This window comes from Somniosus microcephalus, unplaced genomic scaffold, assembly GCF_052327205.1.
Source record: "Somniosus microcephalus isolate GS21.2 unplaced genomic scaffold, FLI_Smic_1.0 scaffold919, whole genome shotgun sequence".
NCBI lineage: Eukaryota > Metazoa > Chordata > Chondrichthyes > Squaliformes > Somniosidae > Somniosus > Somniosus microcephalus.
The window spans coordinates 29,879-37,680 of NW_028226106.1; the positions used below are offsets into that span (position 1 = coordinate 29,879).

General features: G+C 45.0%; 1 non-coding gene across 1 annotated transcript; it reads left to right on the plus strand.

Annotated features, from left to right (window-relative positions):
• Positions 1-6,747: 6,747 nt before the first annotated feature.
• trnan-guu (transfer RNA asparagine (anticodon GUU)) lies at positions 6,748-6,821 on the plus strand. Its single transcript has one exon. It is a non-coding gene; the product is annotated as a tRNA-Asn (tRNA).
• The last annotated feature ends 981 nt before the right edge of the window (positions 6,822-7,802 follow it).

Below are 7,802 nucleotides of genomic sequence, written 5' to 3' on the forward strand. Positions count from 1 at the left end.
GGTGATGTCAAAGTTATTTCCCTAACCGAGAATCGAACCCGGGTCACACTCACTGATAAGACCAGACTATTGAATCATTTAAGGGTGTCCTCGAAAAATATCACTCTGCTAAATTAAAAACACGGCTACCATGTGCTTCGGTGTTGAAGAAGGGGATTGAACATGACAATAAAAAAACGCCAGATGGCACCCGCGGTGACAGGAACGCGTCTATTGCGAAGTAACCGCTGAGCTAAAGCTGACATCGAGCAACGAGCGGGAAACCTTTATACAAAGGATGAGCTCACAAATATCAGGCACAGTGCAGTCTGGTCAACGTCAAGCCCCTCCTTTCTTATTCAACAGAGGAAGAAGAGACATGAGTGTGAATCAGACGCCACAAACTTTAATTAAAGGCACAAATACTTACAAATCTTTTCACTGTAAAATGTTTTCACTTTATTTCAAAGCTGACTGCATTTAATCTGAATGTCAGCACCATGGGATTTTAGTTCGCAACTGTTTCTATTTTCTGATCACGGTGGAAATAACCGGTCCTGTTCAATTTGACAAATATTGCCCCAGATTCCTGGTGTCATCAGCAATGAACAATTTAAAACAGACTCCTAAAGCACAGTGTGTAAAATGAGATATGGGCAACAGTATAAGTTATTGAACTGTCGACTCTCCCTCAGTTAGCATTTCTTTCATTGAGCCAAAGAAAACTATCGGTTAATTCATGATGCTTTACCGTGAAAGCAACAAACAAAGAGTTTAACAAAAACCTTCGGCCAACGTGGGCCCCGGTCCCACGATCGTGCTACCGACTGAGCTCGCATAGCCTGATCACTTTGAGTATCTATTGTCACTGATCAACGCTGGTACAGTAATTAGTGTGGATGGGAGCAGGGAAATGCAAAGGGACATTGATTGAGTGGCAAACTGGAGGCATATGATTCAGAAGATTCAGGGGCGACGCGGAAATTCGAAAGTTTAATGACTTTCAAAGGAACATTTTTGACTTGTGCAGTTTCAGTCAGAGAAATGTTAGTGAAAGGAAATTAATCCAGAATCTGGGATTCAGCATTTCACCTTCTCGCTAAACAGTTCTGAACAGAGGTTTCTATAGTGTAGTGGTTATCACGTTCGCCTCACACGCGAAAAGTCCCTGATTCAATCCCGGGCGGGAAAGATTATGTTCGAAAATGGTTCCTGGTTCGAAACTGGATAGGAATCGTCATCATTAAAATAGAACAAATATGAAAATGGAAAAATTCATCTTGTAATTAAATATAAATAAAATATCGCATAGAGCTCGTATATTACCTGGGCCCCGACCATTCTTCACAGACTCAAACTCAACAGATACCGACAGTCTCACTCCGGATTCCCTGTTCTAACTGACTCTACCTGGTTCACACTGCGCTGCTCATTAATGATTCTTCAATCAGTGAATTACAGGGTTTGGCGGCACAGTGATTATGTTACTCGACTTGTAATCCAGAGGAAAATTGGAATGGTGGGGAGACAATTGCCCAGTGCTCGCTGGTGGGAGAGGTTTGCCTTGAGGGGGAAGCGATGAATCGCCATTGCAGTGCTGGTCACCGCCACAAACTCTGTTCCTCAACCACCGACTTCATGATGATCTGGAGACCTGAGTTCTAATACAGCATCAAGGTTGCAAGCTGCCTGGTTCAGCCTCAGTGACCAGGGATTGGGATGAAGTCGGTGGCTGTGGAACGGAGTTTGTGTCGGGGACCAGCACCGCAATGGCGATACATCGCTGCCCCCTCTAGGCTACTTGTAAACCTCGCCCAGCAGCAATATTGGAAAAACTGGACAATTTTATCTCCACCATTCCATTTTGGCCCGGCCTTTTCTCATCCATACCTTCAGCTTCGACACTTCCCGCTGCTGAGCAGCCAATCACACAGCTGCCATCAAAATCACTTTAATTTGTCCAAATTTTACAACCGAGATTTAAACTCGGATCACTGCATTCAAAGTCCAGAGTGCGCACCATTACCCCACAGGAGCCTCACGCAGAGTTCTGAAGCCAATTTGCTTTTTAACAAATTAATTCTCTTTTCTCCAACTCACCTGCCATTCACAGCTGCTGAGCATTTCCATCAATTTCTGTTTTTATTTCAAACTTCCAGCATCCGCAGCATTTTGTCTTGTGTTAGAAAAGCAAACGGGATCCTGGGCTTTATAAACAGAGGCATAGAGGGCAAAAGGAAGGAAGTTATACCAAACCTTTGGAGTATTGTGTGTAATTCGGGCACTGCGCTTTAGGACGGATGCGGGACTTCAGTTCCGTGGAGTAGTGGAGAAGAAGAGGTTGTTCTCCTCAGAGCAGAGAAGATAAGGGGAGATTTTGTCGACGTGTTCAATATCATGAAGAGTTTTAATAAAGTAAACAAGGAGAACATTTTCCACCGACAGAAGTGTTGCTAACCAGAAAACACATATTAAAGTGATTGGATAAAGTATCAGTAATAAGGTTCTCTCGGGCTTTTGTTGGCCGATTTACTGGTAAAGCTGGGAATTGAGGGGAAACTGGTTCATGGTTTGTAACACAAGCAGTGCGCGGGGTCAGACCGGCCCGGCTAGCTCAGTCGGTAGAGCCTGAGACCCTTAATCTCAGGGGCGGTTTGTGTTTCAAATTATTGGGCTGGTTTCACAGGCGATCCCCAGCTCTAAATCCCCCGGCACCTCTCGGTCAATGACTCTTTCAAAAAATGCGATTCAACAACATTATCAGGGAACCTGAAGTGTTTATAAACACCGGAAGCTGACACACCAGGGAAGACCTCACAGTGTTGGACACAGAGTGAAATACACTGAAGTGTTTATAAAAAGTTACAGAACACAACACGTGTGTAAAATTCCCCGTTGTTTTCTCGGCCCTGATGGGTTGTGAAGGGAGAGATGGGCCGAAGTCCCACTGAGCCGCACTGACCCCGAGCCAAGGTGAAATTAAAGTCTGTTCAATCTTTAGCAGCGGGCGGCTGGAGAGAGACAAGATTCCGGAATCAAGGAGAGATTTTCTTATTTTGTTGAACCGCATTTATATGAAACACTCATTGACCGAGCTGGGAATCGCCTTTAAAATCAGCCCAAAATTTAAAACGCAAACTCCCCGCCGTGGGGATGAAGTATCCGACACTCCACCGACTGGGCTAGCCGGACTGGTCTGTCGCAAGGACCCTGCCTGTGCTCCAGTTTCCTCTCAATTCCCCGGTTTATCAGTAAATCCACCAGCAAAAGCCCGAGGGAACCTTATTACTGATTCATTGTCCAATTACTTGAATAGAAAGCGGGCGGAGGAGAAGGATTGAGAGTTTTTAGTGTGGGACAGAAGTGATGTTGTTTGACGGAGAAGCGACACAATCTCAATCAGTGCAGAGAGAGGTGAGTCAGCGGGTCACCTTCTCCCTTAACACATCCTTCTGACTCGCGGCTGACAAACTGAGCAGAGGTTTCGGGACTGCAACAATTATCACGCTCGCCTTACACGCGAAATGCCCCCGGTTCCGCTCCAGGGCGGGATGAATTATTTTGGAACTTGCTCCAGGTGAACCTCCAGGGGCGAGTTTCTTCCCCTGTGTAAAAGCGGCGACAGTTGTCGGTCCCTGTTAAACTGAACAACGGCTGCAGCAGATTCCCGGTGTGACAAACACTGAACATTTTTAACCAACTCCTCAAATATCGTCTGTAAAATGAGAACTGATGACAATTCATCACAAGCAAAAGACAAAACACTTAAAAAAGTTTTGCCTGTCACTCGGTGACCATGTTAGGATTTCCTTCAGTTTGAAACAGAAAGTCGATTCATCAATTAGAACAATTGTTCATCTTTTTACAGAGTTTAAAGAAATTCAGATAATAAAGTGTATGAAAACAAAAGTTAATCCCGACCTGCATTTGTAAACCACATTTCTCTTCTGTGATGCTCTTGCTATAATCAACGGCGGTAGAGTTTCTGCAGTGTAGTGGCTGTCATATTCCCCTCGCGCACGAAATAGTCCCCGGTTCGATACCGGGCGGAAACATTATGAAAACCTTCCCCATTAAAATTGAATTAATATAAAAATATGGAAGAACTGATTTTGTGGTTAATTATCAATACAAGTAAAAATCTCAACGAACCCGTATATTTTCTCTGTATATTTCTGTACAGACTCAAACACAGCACAGATGACAGTGTCCCTCCCTCACTCCCGCTTCCTGCCCTGACGGTGCCGAAAGCCCCTCTCACAGCTGCACATTCGGCTAGTTTCAGTGGATCCGCGGGTGATCTTTAAAGGATCCTGCAGCGTCGCCTCGGATAATAACCATAGATCGTCACCATATTTCACATACCGCAGCAACCCCGTCCATTTCAGTCTAAGTCCCTTTTTTAACTCTTTCGCGCCAGGCAAACTGTTTGTACAAAATTACATTTTAGGTGAAAACACAAATCAAAATCAAAAATCAAATCAAATCAACTTTTATTGTCATTGTAAGTGCACAAGTGCAGTACAACGAAATGTAGGCTTGCGGCTCCCGAGAGTGTACATTTAGATTAAGACATACACGCTCGAGCCGCAAGCCTACATTTCGTTGTACTGCACTTCTGCACTAACAATAACAAAAGACATGTTCGCGCAACCACAGCACCAAGTGTGGGTAGGCATCCACTTGAAATGTACAGTGAGGTGAAATATTACCACAAGCTCCTGATGGACATGTTTCCATGTCTAAAATGCACGCACCGAACAATGCAGCTCCTGGGAAAACTGCAAATCCAGGCAGGGCTGTCCTGCATCATTTGAAACAACAGACAGACACAAGATTCTGCCAGTTTCCAATGTCTTCTCCTTCTGCTCCTATCACTTCTTTCCCTCCAGCTTCCTCTGCTCCTCCAGCCTGCAGGTGAATTCGATGCTTGATGTAAACGCAGCGGGTTCAGGACACAAACCCTTCCCTTTCCCTCCGAGAGGATGACGCACTGTAGGTTGCTCCGTAGCCGCAATAGCTCAGTGGAGAGGAGCGACTTGAAGATTTATAAAAGTACAAAAGCAAAATACTGCGGATGCTGGAAATTTGAAATAAAAACAGAAACTGCTGGAAATACTCAGCAGGTCAGGCAGCATCTGTAGAGAGAAACAGAGTTAACGTCAGACGAACGGTCATCGACCTGAAACGTTAACTCTGTTTTTCTCTCCACAGATTTAATAATGGTCCCGGATTCAATCCCGGGATTCGGCAGTTTTCAGTTCATTTGAGTTTCTTTCCGCTGCCATTCTCGAACTGAACGATTTAAACTGGAATTATTTCTCCGGCACTGAAAGTTTGGCGATTGAATAGACAGACATCAAGCACGGGAAATATTTATAACGTTTTAGATTGATCGATTTCCTTCTGTGCTTTTCTCTGGATGTTGTCTCTCTCGGTGCCGGCGAACATTTCATTGATGCATTTGTCCTGAACTGAAGCCTGTTGCCCATCTCGCGGGGTCAGAGCCGCTCTGTCTGTCTCTCACCTGCTTGTGACCATTATCGGGAACAGGCCGCCTGTTCAACGTTCATCAGCAAACCCAGAAACACAAATAAACAGAAAGATGTGTCTCTCAGCCCCGGTGGTAAAGGTGCAATGGATGTTAATCCAAATAAAGCCCCCGTGAGATTCTGTGTGGATTGGTTCACTTATAAAGTTTGTATTTTAAATATTTAGAAATTGCGTAAAATAATGAAAACATCCTGATAGTTTATACGGGGATTGAACCCGCGAGTTTGGCGTTATTAGCACCACGCTCTCACCAACTGAGCTAACCGGCCACAAAGCTCTCATTGGCCAGTCTTCAACCCAGGCTGGGGAATTATCGTTCAGGCTCACACTGGGTGACCGAGTTACTGCACAAACATTGAACAGACCACATCGCTTAAACATTGTTAACTGTTCGTATATACAACTGGGCAGAGTGTAAATCAAAAGTAACAGAGAAAGAGCTCTTTAGTTTAACAAACCTCATTCTAAAAATTATTATTGCACCACCGCTGAACAGCCCCTCCCTCAGTCCCGGTATAAAAACAGCCGGTGGGACCCCGACTGGATTCCAACCCCCAGCCGGCGGCTGGAGCCGAATCCCCGGCTCAGATGTGGTTTCACGCTCATTCCTTTAGGAAACGCGGGTTCGGGTACGAAAAATCTCTCCTGATTCGCTCCCCTTATAGTGAAGGAGACAAAAAGTAACTAAAACCTGCCGAAACCTGGAATGGTCAATCTAACGCTTGCCCAACTAAGCTGTTTCGGCTTTACGGGCTGTGGTAGGTTCGTTGTTCTCATTCAGTTTCTACTGACCCCCACATAGAGCAGACAGGGCAGAGTCCCATCATTGGCCTGTGCTCTGGTGTATCTGGTTCCCAGGGCTCACAGTGAAGCGACCACGTGTATATCTGATCTCCACATTGATGAACAAATACAACAGCAAAAGAACTCGTGGGAAGATTCCAACAGTTGTGAGAAACCCAGACACCATGTTAATATCTCACCGTCACCATTGGTCGATGAACCGATCTAATGGCTCAAAGCGGGTTTTCACATCAGTTTGTTTAACGGATTTTCTTTCAGCGACTATTTCCATGTTCCGACAATAAATGTTACATTTCTTTAATTTGCACAAGTAAACAGAGTTTGGACAGTTACTATCTTGCTCTCCGTGACCTGAGGTTTTATCTCGGTAATCTCCGGCTTTAGTATATGTTGTAAATAATCTTGGAACAGGTCTCTGTGGCGCAATCGGTTAGCGCGTTCGGCTGTTAACCGAAAGGTTGGTGGTTCGAGCCCACCCAGGGACGGTGTTTTAACTTTTCCAGGTTTTCAAAATGTGCATTTTGGCTGCAAGATCATGGGATAAACTGTAGCACTGGCTACAATGTCGGTGAGTATGAGATCATCTACTGGGATCCGAAAAAACCGTTTCGTAACATTTTCTTAATGGTGACATACTAATAGCAACATGAGGAGGCCCTTCAGCACCTCAGCCCTGTTCCTTCATTCAATTAGATCCTGGATAATCTGTATCTCAGCTGCATTGGCCCGCCTTGGTTCCATATCCAGCTTCACTAGTTTGGAATGGTCTCATTTTTAGGTGCGCCTGGTGCCGCTCCTGGCCTGCTCTTCTACACATCTCACTGAACCAGGTTTGGTCCCCTGGTTTGACGGTAATGGTAGAGTGAGGGATCTGCCGGGCCAGGAGGCTGCAGATTGTGGTTGAATACAATTCTACTGCTGCTGATGGCCCAGAATTGTACAGAGAAAATACACGTGTTTTATGAGATATTTTATTTTATTAATATTTAATCACAAAATTATTTCAACTTTTTCATATTGATTCAATTTTAATGGGGAATATTTTACAAAATGTTTCCGCCCGGTTTCTAATGGGACCTTTCGTGTGTTAGGTGAATGTGATAACCACTACACTGCGGAAAGTCTGCTCCGTGAGCTGTCACTGGAACATCACAGAAGAGAACCGCAGTCTACAAATGCAGGTAATAGAATCATAGAGTCACAGAGTCACACGGCACAGAAGGAGGGCATTCGGCCCATCGAGTCTGTGCTGGCTCTCTGTAGAGCAATCCAATCAGCCCCATTCCCCCGCTCTATCCCAGTATCCCTGCAAGTTTATTTCCCTCAAGTGCCTATCCAGCCTTCCCTTGAAAACTGAGTGTCTCCGCTTCCACTACTTCCGTCGGCAGTGAATTCCAGGTCCTCACCACTCGCTGCGTAAAAAAGTTTTCCCTCACATCCCCCCTATGTCTCTGGCCAAAAATCTT